At 45.5% G+C, this 12,941-nt stretch overlaps 1 protein-coding gene and 1 long non-coding RNA gene across 31 annotated transcripts in view; one reads left to right on the plus strand and one right to left on the minus strand.

Moving 5' to 3' along the window:
• Positions 1 to 12,941, minus strand: part of GLIS3 (GLIS family zinc finger 3) — a 552,705-nt gene that overhangs the window by 144,906 nt on the left and 394,858 nt on the right. The window lies entirely within an intron of this gene.
• LOC140621772 (uncharacterized) lies at positions 1,060 to 1,799 on the plus strand. Its single transcript, XR_012021529.1, has 2 exons — positions 1,060 to 1,307; positions 1,522 to 1,799. It is a non-coding gene; the product is annotated as an uncharacterized lncRNA (long non-coding RNA).

Consider the following 12,941-nt stretch of genomic DNA (forward strand, 5'->3'; position numbering starts at 1 on the left):
AATTCCACACATGAGTGCAATCATATGACGTTTGTCTTTCACTGACTGGCTGATTTCACTTAGCATAATTCTCTCTAGCTCCATCCATGTTGTTGCAGATAAGATAGCCCCCGTTTTAATGCCTAGCCGTGAAATACTAGCTTTAGAAGCACCTTCTCTGGGATCAGATCCTGGCAAAACCTCAAACCTTCCACTATCACTTTCATAGCATTATACAAATCCCTAAGTTCATCTCACTTCCTCAACAATGCAGTTTATCACTCTCCAGAATAATGTGAGCATTCCTTGGACCCACTCCCTGAGGTCATTCTTTCTCACCAGTCCTCAGTGATGCAGGCACAGCTGTACTGACCCCCAGTCATGAGTGAAGTCCTGATGCTGACTCTGCCATATCTAAATATCACATGTTTAGAATGGAGACCAAGGCCTTTGTGGCAGTGCCATTTCATTGCTCTGTATCAGCTCTGCCACTTTTCAGTCTATCTGACCTCGGGTCAGTCACTTATCCTTTACGTGCCTCAATTTCTTAAGTGCTCATGCTTCCTTCTCCAGGAAGCCCTCCTGGACCTCGCCTGTCTGAGTCAGAGAACTTCCTTTGTGTTCTCACACCATTCCATACTTCACCCAGCACAACACTAACCTCACTTGTTCTTCCCCAAACCTAGAGGAGTAAAGCAATGATATGTGTCAATATTGGCAACTACTCCTGCACCATTAATTATAAAAGGTAATTATGGATTGCCTACTTTGTTCCAGGTACTAGGGATACCTCTTTACTAGGGATATAGTACAGAATACAACGGATAAAGTCCCTGCTCTCATGTGACAGGTAGTCCAGTTGGGGAGGGGCAGACCAATAGCCAAACAGGTCAACATACAGTACGGCAGGTAAGGTAACTACTATGGAGAAAAAATAAGATAGAGTAAGGGGAAAGGAATGTCAGAGGTGGGGGTGGGGTAGGGAGGGCCTTGAGCTTAGGTAGAGTGGGGTATTAGAATCCTGGTCTGCTACCTCGAGAGCCCACACCTCTCCACTCCAGCAGGCTGTCAAGCCTCCTGGATTCCATTGTGACACAGCTCCCACAGCACAGGCACTGCTTTGTGGGAGGGTCTTTCCCCATGACTGTGCTGTGTGTTTAGACACCTTGGGCACCCCTTGCCGAACATAACCTGGAACAGTTTTCACTTTTACAGTTCACTGGTTGTGCCTCTGTATATTCCAAGCAATGATTTTTTTTTAAAACTGAGAAGGCCTTTTAATTGAGATTTCTTCTCAAGAACTAGGTAATTCTAACAATCAATACAAGGTGAGTGTTTTCTAAGGATGTGCTCCTGGCCCAACTGTCTACATCAGATCACTGTCCAGTTCTGCCTTCTGTTCTTCACTTGCCTTTTCTTCTTTTTTTTCTGCTTACTTCCCTGCTTCCAGCTGCCAGCAAGTCAGATAATTAAATGCCAAAGTAGTGACACTTGGCATTTCAATGAGCACTCTGTATTTACTACACTGATCCCTCTCTACAGCCCTCCTGCTCAGCATGTGTGTGAGCTCTCTGCTGCTCTGCCCAGCTGAAGGCTCCTCTGTTGCAGAGCTGGACCAAGTGAAGAAAGATGACCTCGGCAGCAGCCCAGACTGAGCCCAGAACTGAGAGAGGGGGGCAGCACATTCCCAAACTTCTCTCCTGGTCACTTCTCAGGGTTTATGGCCTTGATGCAATTAAACAAGCATTTAAGACCTGAGCCCTCTCTGTGCTCACCCTCTGCTGGGATACTATTTTAAGTAAATTCTATATTAAAGACAACAGAGCTTTAGGACTTTTCATTTGAACCAGGCATTGCCAGGATATTGCACTGTACATAACTAGAAGGTGATTTCACCTCCACGGCCCACCCAGTTTTATACTAGACTTATTAGTTAGAACACAAGTGAACCTTGGATGTCAGAGTCTGACTCTAGGCCCCATGGCTGTATCTTAGGCCTTGGAAGAATTGCATTCACAATCTGCTTCTTCCCCAAAGCTATCACGTGTTCTCAGATGCAACTTAGCCATCACTTCCTCCTGGAAGCGCTTCCAGACCCAGTGAGTCTGTGCCCTCCTGGGTGCTCTGACATAGCCAGTATTTCACACAACTCTCAACCATAAGCTCTGAGGATGGGAACCACGTCTCACTCACGACCATGGCCCTGGTGCCAAGAACAGTGCCTGGAGCATTATCGATGGTGCAAATACATGATTCCAATTAAACTGCTAGGCCAGTCAGATGGAAAGGTATTTTCAAATCCCTTCAAGTCCTAAAATCATCAATATGATTATTAAATTTGCAAATAAGTTTTCTTCATTCATTCATCTATCCAAATAATACATACATACTGAGGACCTACTATTTCCCATAAATTGTCCAAAAGACTTGCTATTCAAATATTCTCTTACTTCCTCCTTTAAGAGCCTGTTTTTACCACTCAAGAAGGCCTGTGGCTACATCCAAGAAACTGGCTTACAAGTATTCCAGGGGAAATTTTTTAATCAATGACCACAGGATGCTTCGTCTGAGACAGGCCCCATCACATCACTGTTTATACTGTGGGTGCCTTGCAGAGCAGATGGCATCTAGTAGATGCTCAATGAGTATTTGTGGGAAAGTGAATAAACGAGCAGCCCAAACATGCTAGCCACTACTGCATTAAGAAAGTCACTGGATGGAATCAGTAACTAAGATGAAAGGAGACTATAAAATCCGTGAGTGGTACTGTCTCCACACTTGTCTCACCTCCTAGCATAGTCAAGATGGAGTAACAGAGACCAGATTTACCCTCTGACCCAACACACACACACACACACACACACATTCTCACACATACACGCACACCTCTCAGATAAAATATATAAAACAACACTGGTATTGGACATCAGGCAATAAAAGACAGGGGTTCCCAAGATAAAGAACAAGTGAGGTGAGGCCTACTAGTGGCCCAGCTTACTTAAGCCTTGGTGGCAGCATAGGGAAGAAGGACCCAGGAAGAAGGCAGCAGACTTCTTAACTTGAGAAAATAAAGCCAGGGGATACCAAGGCAGCTGGAGTTTCCAGGACAGAGTAGAGAAATCTACAGAGAAGAGAACCACTCAGAAAGAGAAGATTTGCAGGGGGCCCCCTCAAATATTCTGCAGAGAACTAATAAGGAAGCACATACATTTGAATAACTCCCCGGAAAACACCGAAGGTCTAGAGGGAACAATGTTGAGCACTCAGGGAGCACCCTTGATACTCCCACAAATCAGAACAGAAAAATCCAGAGTTCACGGGGCACAGGGTAGATTGCTCAGGACGGCTGTGCCCCAGTGGCACAGAATAGTTAGCCATCGACTGCGCACTGCTCCAGAGCTGCCTACCAAAGCAAGACCTGAAGAGTCAAACTGTTTTCAGGGAACTTAATTATTTCCCAGAGCAAAGCTCAAGAATATTCACAGGAATGCAAAAATATGAAGCACCCAACAAGGCAAAACTCAGATTGCTTGGCACCTAGAAAACTACCAGGCATGCAGAGAAGCAGGAAAAAGTGACCCACTATTTGGAAAAGAAAAAAAAAATCAATCTGGTTTTGATGGATTGATAACTGACACAGACGTTAGAGGTAGCAGGAAAAACCATTAAAATAGTTGTTCTCACTGTATTCCTTACATTGAAAGAGTAGGAAAGGATATGGAAGAGATTTTAGAAATCAAACCTCTGGAGATGAAAACTGCAATGTCTAATAAGAAAGTCATTGGAAGGGATTAATAACAGATCTGACATTGCAGAAGCAAACCTTAGTGAGGGTGAAGACAAAGCAAAAGAGAATGTTCAATATGAAACGCAGAGAGAAGGAAGAATTTTTTAAAATGAAGAGTTTTTGTTGCACGGCGTATGTCTGGCTTCAGAACGCATGATCTTGCTATTCTGTCGTACCACGTCCAGCTCCCCATGACCAGGGACACCCTCACTATGCAGCCTAGCTGAGGCGGCGACTCAGGGTGATGTTCTCTGTGAAGCCCTACGGGGAGCGGGGTGGGGGGGACACGTGAGAGAATGTACATGTGGGGGCAGTCTGTATGCACGACCTTCCCACACAAACATTGGATCTGGACTGAAATACGTGAACAGGTGGGATAAAACACTCAGTCCTGCATGTGCTGGTTATGGCTAGAGTGATCGGGTGTTAGGAAAAACTACAGTGGAGCAGGGAGCCACTCTTACACAATAAATTCCTATAAAAACCCAACAAGTTCCGAATTTACTCTTCACACATTAGTATGGCCCAAAGGTATCTGAAAAAACAGCATCTAATTAAAAATAAAATAAAGTTTTTACTATGGCCCACTACCTCACACATAAAATTCTTTTCCCATGAAATAGCTTCCATTAATGTGGTGGTTAGCTCAACTACCTTTTTTTTTTTTTTCTTAAGGAAAACAGGCTTTTCTTCCTACCTTCATTCATGTGGTGGGCTCTCAGGGCCCCAAGTGTGGACCTAGCATCTGGGTCCTCCCAGTTGCTGGCACTGGACATTTGACATGAATTCAATCACCATTAACTTGTAATCATTCAACCAAAAGATGGCACAGAATCACCAAGTCACAACAGCCTATGGTTGGGAGGGATAGTAACAGATCATCAATCCATTTAACATTTTTACTTGCCCGATATTTATGCTCCCTTCCTAATTCACCCACTGTCTTTTGGGAGAATTTGTTCTTGGTGAGTATGAGGTATAGAATGATCCATATAAGCCACAGGGACCAGTTCAGCCAGGGGTTGCACCTGTTACCTACTAAAAAGTTGGGCCAATATTGAATATATCTTCCCTGGGCACTGAACTTTGAGTAAATAATTCAGTTGTTAAAGAACTGGTTGGAGAATGTCATAGAGAAAGTGTGCTGACCAAAATTAGGACTTATTAACAAACTCTGAAAGGTGCCTTGGATTCCACTGAAGCCCACGAACGGTCCTCAAGCCTCCCATTGATTCTGCCTTTGTTTGCTGACCTTTGAACTGGGGTTAATAATAGTTCCTACTTCCAAAGTGCTAAAATGGTAGCTGGCACACTGTGAATGATAAATGTAGCAAAAATAAGTAATACTTTTTTATCATCGATTATTTTACATCTATGGAATCGGAGAAACTTACCTACCATATAAGTTTATTTGGGATCAAATGCTATACTAGATGTCACTAACCATTTGACACTCTACAAATTTACATTGTACTTATCATAAGTTTGAACTCTCTAGGTTAAGGCAACTGGTTGGTACATTCCATGCATGGGACTCTGAGAATCCACAGATCCCCTGAAATACCATGCAAAGCTGTGAGGAGTACACATTTGTATTTAGAGCTGGGATGGGAGGAGTGGTCCATTGCCTTCATGAGTCTCAAAGCTAACCATCCCCAAAGGATGCACACCACTCTTTTGGAGCTTCTGGAGACAGATGTTAAGTCCCTTTGACCTTACCTACTGCTTTTACAAATTTCTGGGACAGGGCTTACGTTGGAAACAGCCTACAGGGCAGCAGCTGTTCACAGTCAATTCTTTGAGCTTGCCAGACTTCATGGGAGCTTGTGAGATGCTCAGCCTGGGGGCTAGCTTAAGAGGCTGGTGTCTCCATTAAGGGCCTGCTGGCAGAGGGAGGAGCCAGCTCTGGTTACAAGCCACAGCATCAGCTCTGAGGGGAGGGGACCACACAAGGCTTCTTCACTTTGGGGTTGTTTTTGGAGAAAAGCAGGATGTGAGAAGCTGCATTTCTAGCACAGTGAAGGCTCTAAAATTATTTCTGGATTAAAGCCCCACTGGCGTCTAAGGATATGAAGATAACTTCACTGTTAGAATAATGTGAGATGAGGTAGGGGCAGAGAAGGTGGTGGTGATCAGGAAGCCTTGTGTGTATCAGGATAGGGTCCAAAGGGCAGGCTATTTATGAATTTTTAGAAGATATCTCCTGTACATGGTAATCGGAAGGTAGAGGACCAGGGCTTGGTTGTTCTCAGGTGGTTCTTCCCTTCTCTCTACCTTGGTTCCCTCACCCGTCATGAGACATCTATGACAATCCCTTGTGGTTTCTCCAGCTCTATCATTCCAAAAATTAGTGGAAAAAAGACGATTTTGTATATAAAAAGGCCGAACATTGTATTCAATGCCAATTGCACTGGCCAGGCCTAAACTGTCATTAAGTCTAAAACAACAGAATCCAAATTAATTGAGTTTTTACAGCATGAACAGTCTTCAGTGGAACCCCGTGCCTTAGCCACAGTTCTAACAATGGAGCAGAATGCTGGACTCCAGGAAAGGGCACCAAAGTGGGAGTTTCCAAATATGACAGGGAAGGCAAAAATAGGGGTCAGATGAATCCAGATTGAAAATGATCACTAAATTCAAGAGAGAGAAGTGGAGAAAATTAAAATTTCACTTATAAATAAAATGAGGCTATTTCATTATGAGAATAATGTCTGCAAATTTTCAAGTAATTTAACTTGAAATTCATTTCCCTTCTCAATTAAAAACCCAGACTATGTCACATGTAATTTTAAAATGCAAAGTGGATGAACAATGTACGTGGCAGGGAGGAGCAGATTCTCTTTTGGGGAATGTCTGATAATCCAACTCATCCCCTGAAGTTGGTTCTCCTCACTCTTGTCTATGGGGGAAGGTTGGCTTTGGAGGTTCGCACAGCTACATACTCCACACTGGACCTTGAAACTGCCGAAGACCTGGGCCACATATGAAGTCCAAATGTTGTTTCCAAGACCTTCCAATAGAAATCAGCCCTTTTGAGAAGGTCTAGAAACTAATCCTTGACTCTGTGCCCAACCCATCGATTTCACGTATGGTTTTCTACTCAGAACTCATACAAAACCTGCGAGCCATTCTACAGCACACCCTTGGTCCCCTCCCAACTACATTCCCAGTCTGGACTACCTAAAAAATAAACACAAAGTAAAATACAATTAGAGTCTCCTAAAATAGTTACAAGCCCTCTCGACTAAATCAATCAGCAAGTAATTTTATGCTTCTACTGTTGCTAAGACACAGTGGCTGCAGAGGCCATAAAGGCACAGAGAGATGCCTACAACACTGCCCCTCCTTTAAGGAGCTTACAGTGCAAGAGAGAAGAAAGAGATAGGTGACTCAGACAACACACAGAACATGTGAGGGACAGACGGATGCTCTGAGGGGCGGGGCTGGTTCTCAGGAGTGGGATATGTCAGTTGATGACTGCCTGATGATGCACAGGAGGGAGAAGCAGGATGGAGGCTCAGGACCCTTCATGTCCTCTAGGTCTGCTAACTAAGAAAGGGGTGATGTCGTTCATGAGGTATGAGAACAGAGGGGAAGGGAGAGATGCGACCAGGAGACCAGGAGGCCCTGCTGAGGCCTTCTTCTTCTCTATCTGCCTCTGGGAAGACCAAGAAATGCATCTATGGGGCAACAGGTGTAGGGGCAAAGAGGGTAGGCCCTAGAACCTAGCACCAGGGGCGAGGCCCCGGGTCCACCACCTTGCTCCTCAGGCCTCAGTTTCTTCATCTGCAAAATGGAGATGATGGGAGTACATTACACATTCCAGCATTACAGTGCTGTGAAGTAAGGAGTCAGGAAATAGCACCAGTGGGATGTTTAGCACTGCACCAGCTGCATAATAAACTTTAAATGAATTCTCTCCTCGTCAGCCCTGGAGCTCAGGAGGAAGGGCTCCAGAGTGCAGGTCCCAGGGTGTGCAGGTGACCAATGACCTCTCCCGCTGCCCTCTCACTACCTGAACCCTGCAGGGGGCATGCCGCCTCTCCCTGGAGGAGGGTCTCCTTCCCTTGGTGAGGAGGCTTCTGACCAAGACCTCTTCCCGGCACCCCTTGGCTCTGTTCCCACCTCCCATCCCCACTGAGGTTTTCAACACCTCCCACATCAGCTCTGGTGGCCGGCCTCTGTGCAGCAAAGCCTCTCCTACTCTCCTCCCCGAGAGGGTCACTCCCTCTTCATTTTGGGTCTCAGGTGGGTTATGGTTTGAAGGGTGAGCCCCTTTCAAGGCAGCTATGCTGGAACCAGTTTTAGATACTCCCTGAGAAAAGCCCAGAGAAAGCCCCGCTCCTCTGCATGAGAGGTCCCAGGCTACCACAATGCGGCCGCTTGAGGACACGTCCCTGTCTGCACCCAGAAAACCAGGATCAGGCCTAGGATGGGCGTGGGGGCATCTATGACTCTTCATCAAGAGCCAGACATCGTTTCCTCCTGGAGCTCTATGTGCAGCTGTGTGCAAAAGTGAACGGCCTTCTGATTCACGTCCGTCAGCAGTGGAATCTCATCTGACTGAACACCTTGGCCCAGTGAGCGCTTCGTGTGGATCTTTTCTTTGCAGTCTTCATTTTACTATCGTATTTGTGGTTTCCATTGTGCGCAGCGCCCTTCTCTGCAGCAGAACAGGCCTTCACCCAGCTGATGCACGCATGTCTGTACCATGCAGCACCCCAGCTCAGCAAGCACCCCTGCACTCCCGAGGGTTCGCACGGACATGCCGTTAGGCAAAACAATTCTAACAACCTACTGCCGGAGGTGTAGGAAGGCTCTGAAGAATCATGCGTCATCATCAACATTCAAAAAAAAAAAAAAAACACACACACACACAAAGGAAGCCACAGAAGTAAGCTTCCCAAGCAGTTCCCAGCATCCAGCTCCCAGGTCGGGAGGTTTACACATGACTCCAGCCAGCCAGAGAAGCACCTCCGAACTCCAGCGACTCAGGGCCACTACTGCCCTGTGGTGCCCAGGGATGCGTGTGCTAACCACGGCCCATGGCGGCCCAGGGCCCCAGGTTCCCTCTGTCTGGCATCAGGGCCGCCACAGCCTGCCATGAGCATGAGATGCTGCTCAGGAGCAGGCTATGCTACACATGCTGCTTGACAAGTTGACATAAAAAAGCCTATAAATATGCCATTGGTTCCCGGTGCTGGAAAATTCTTTCTGTCGTGAGTATGGTTTTTCTCAATGATGCCGAGAAAAAGCATTTCAGATTCGTTTCAGGCCAGCTGAATCACGATGAATCTCAGAGAATTTCTGGGGGCAGGAGCCCCCCCCCCCCGGGTCTAGGTAGATAATGGTGTATTATCAGTTTCTCTCAGGGAGCTGCGAGCTCCATGGGGGCAGAGAGGTTGGATCTGCTGGTTCCAGTGGTGCTATTCCCAGTTACTGGCAGAGGTCCTGACACACAGTGGGCTTTCCATAACTATCGGGGGGTAGGGAGGTGAAAGTCTGCAAAATAGTCCTTGCTTTCCTTACCTCCAACTCCTGTACCACCTCTGTCCTCATCTTTCATCTGTCCTGCCCCACGGATGGGATATCATTAGCTCCAGGCAAGGAACCCACTGTGGCCCAAGGTTGAGAAGTATAGTCTGCACACTTACCTTGCTGGCATGCTGAATACAAAATCAGCAGAGTTAATGACACCAGAGGCACCAAACTCTAAATACTCCTGCCTTCACGGGAAGAGCCGTGATTAGCATCAGGGACAACATGGTCATGACCCTCACTGAATTTATAGTTTAGTAGGCAAGATGAATCTAAAACATTATAGAATGAGTACCTGTGGACACACATACAATGTGCTTAAATATTATGGAAAGAAGGAAGATCTCGAGAGAACAGAGCTACAAGAGACAGAAAATGACTGGCCCAGGTGTATCTTATTAAAAGTTACCTGGCTTAAGGCTATGTCACATTAGGAATTTTCATGCTTTAAAGGGCTCAAAATTGACTTTGGTGAGTACGGTCTGATCCATAACTAATCCTAAATCTCTTGAATTTCAAGTGGGGTGCAAGAATTCCTTTCTTCATTATGACCTAAAAGCAACTCTCCCTCATTCTCTCCAGGGCCCCCAGAGAGATGAGGGAGAAGGGACCACTTTAGCATGTCTTCCTCATCAATAGGAGGCCCTTGGGAGGCATGAACTGGGTTCCACAGCCACTGAGTCAGCACTTGGATTAATCAGTACCAGCGAGTGCCTGCTACCAGGCACAGTAGAGCCACCGCTTGAGCCATCTTAAAGAAGAACCACCTCCTTCCTATTCTCTACCTATCCTGTTGTTAAGGAGACAGAATTACAGAATATGAAACATGGAGAGAAGAATTAAATGTTAAGAATGTGGGGATTTTAAGTTAAGGCAGTAAGACATTGAGAGAAAGGAGATGACAGGAAACCAAAAGGGTCACAGAGGAGTTGGGATTGAGAGGACCTGGAACAATTTGTTAGGACAGGGAACAGAGGAGAAAGTTCACTTCCACTGGGGAAGGTGACTCCTGGAGAAGGGTGGAGGGAGGTGAGACATGACCTCACTGCAGAAGGGGAACAGGACACACAAGCTGAGCATGTAACATAGGACGGTGAATCCCTAGACCATAGGACACTTGCTGGATCCTCTGCAGAGAAAACAGGCAAATTATTTCTGGCAGGAAGTCCTCTCTTCACGTCCCCCAGGCCCTGATGTTTATCCCCACTTGAAAGAAAAAGATTAAAATGCAAGCATTTGAAACAACACCTGGAACACTATGCACAGTCAGTGTATGTCCATCAGGGAGACCAGTGGCCGGTGTGCAGGGTTACTGGTTAGGGGACTGGACAGGGAAGGTAAGAGGAAGAGCACTGGTTACCTAGACAGGGAGTAGCAGGCTCAGAGTCTAACCCCAGAGGTGAAACTGCAGTGAAATGAGGAGCAAGGAATCAACAGGTCAAAGTCTGAAAACATGATGGTTCGCCCAGGCTCACCTTCAAGTGGCGGACAGAGTGCAGTGATGCCAGGGGGATGCATCTGTCCTGGGCCTGGGTGCAGCTCTGTTTCTCAAGGTGCATGAAAGGAAGCACATCCATTCTAGGGCTGCTTTGGAGGCATACCACTTATCGATTTGTCAGTTTGTGAGAATATCTATTATTCTGAAAATCAGGAGAAATGTAGAAACGGACCTCACATGTTCTCGTGAAAATGCATCTCATTACCAGTTAATTCTAACAGTTGCACGGAGCACTTGCAGGGAGGGCCTGACTCTCTTAGGTAATTAACACAGCACTGCTGTGTAGGTGACGGATGCTAAAATTCAAGGCTGCCTGTGACTCCATTTGGTGACTTCATAGTTGGTGTATCTTCCCAACAACACGAACAAATGAGGAATTCAAGACTCATGGACTGGATGATTGGGCAGATGGACAGATGGAGGGACATGAATACAGACTTGCTAGCAAGTCACATTTTTTGAAGGTTTTCCAAGAGGCCCCATAGAGAATCTTGCTATTCACTGTGTTTAACAAACTTAGGTCCAACCCAAGAACAGTGACCGCCATGGGGCTGTGATGGGCCCGTCTGGTTTTCTGAGGCTGTGGAAGGCATCACAATAAGTTCAGCGTTGTCCTGAGACATCTATCATATCACTTTACCAGGCAGGTCCAGAAGACTACAGCCTCTGGGTGAATGATCAACCACTTGCTGGCAAGTTTCTTTCAGAGAAGGACATTCAAAGCCCTGAGAGTGATGTCAAAAGTTTCTAGAGATCTCTGGCAGACTCTGGGCTCTGCATGTCTACCACAGAGAGAGGGAATCATGGAACTGCCTTAATCTTATTCCACCTGCAAAGTAATTGCTTACACTTAAAAAAAAAAAATCTTGGATTGGCCTGTCTGATTTTATTATGCCTTTCAGAATGGCACATTTTAATTCTTTTGTTGTTTCCACAGAGTGCTATTGTATTTACTTGCTAATGCAGAGAACAGAAAAGAACATGACATTCCAATGTACTCTTTCCCATGATTTGCCCTTCCTCTACCAGCATGGGGTAACTTTACTTCATTTTTACCCCTATACAGCTGCATAAATTAAAAAAAGAAATCATCTGACTACATTGCCTCTTTTTGGCTCTTTTTTCCCTCCTTTGTATTAAATATAGCCCCTGCCCAGGGTGATCTTGGCATGGAGACTCCATCTCCCCCTCGAAGTCCCCTACCCTAGTAAAGTCATGCTTACTTGTGGGCTCCATGCAGCTTGTTATAGCTCCAGCCATTCCCAACTCTAAAGATCAAATGTTTTGCAATGACAGAAAACAAAGAAGTTTCTTTTTTTATCTTCTTTTCATATTGATAAAAGCTGGGGCCCTTGATGAACACAGGAAAAGATGCTCCGTAAATGTAATATCTAAGTAAGTGCAAACCAATAAATACAGAAGACTCTTTTGACTTCTGGTCAGTCAGAAAAACCAAGCCTGGCAAAGAAAATCTATATCCAAGGACATATTTAGCCAATGGACAGTTTTAAACTCGTCTTTACTGAGACTTCTCAGAAAAAAAAAAAATGGCTTGCGTCTTAACCTCCTTTATTTTTCTAATCATTTAGAGAAGCCTTCCAGCAGCTAGCCAGAAAGAAGGTAAGACAATCAAGGCCTAAGTCACCACAGGGTCACTGGCTCTTAAATATCAGCAGGAGTAGTACAGAATCCAAATTTGCCTGAATTAGAAGAAATGAAAGTCAAGGTGAAAGGCCATGAGTGGGGCCCTCTTGGCCAGGAAACAATGTTTTCTTGTCCTTGGTATAATCTCTGTCCCTGTATTTATATACACAGAAAAATTTTCACCAGGTCAGTCAAAATTAGATATGATTTTTCTGGGGCACCTGGATGGTTCAGTCAATTCAGTGTCTGATTCTTGACTTTGGCTCAGGTCATGATCTCAGGGTTGTGGGATCGAGCCCCGCGTCAGGCTCTGCATTGGTCATGGAGCCTGTTTGAGATTCTCTCTCTCTCCCCCTCTCCCTCAGCCCTTGCTCTCTCTCTCTCTCTCTGCCTCTCAAAAAAATAAAAAATAAAAAAGGATTATGATTTTTCTGTGATTAAGTAAATTCTGTAATTTTAGGATTTGTTCATTGCAAGGCACTGGTTTCCGGTACA

The sequence above is a fragment of the Canis lupus genome, chromosome 1 (genome assembly GCF_048164855.1).
Source record: "Canis lupus baileyi chromosome 1, mCanLup2.hap1, whole genome shotgun sequence".
Lineage (NCBI taxonomy): Eukaryota > Metazoa > Chordata > Mammalia > Carnivora > Canidae > Canis > Canis lupus.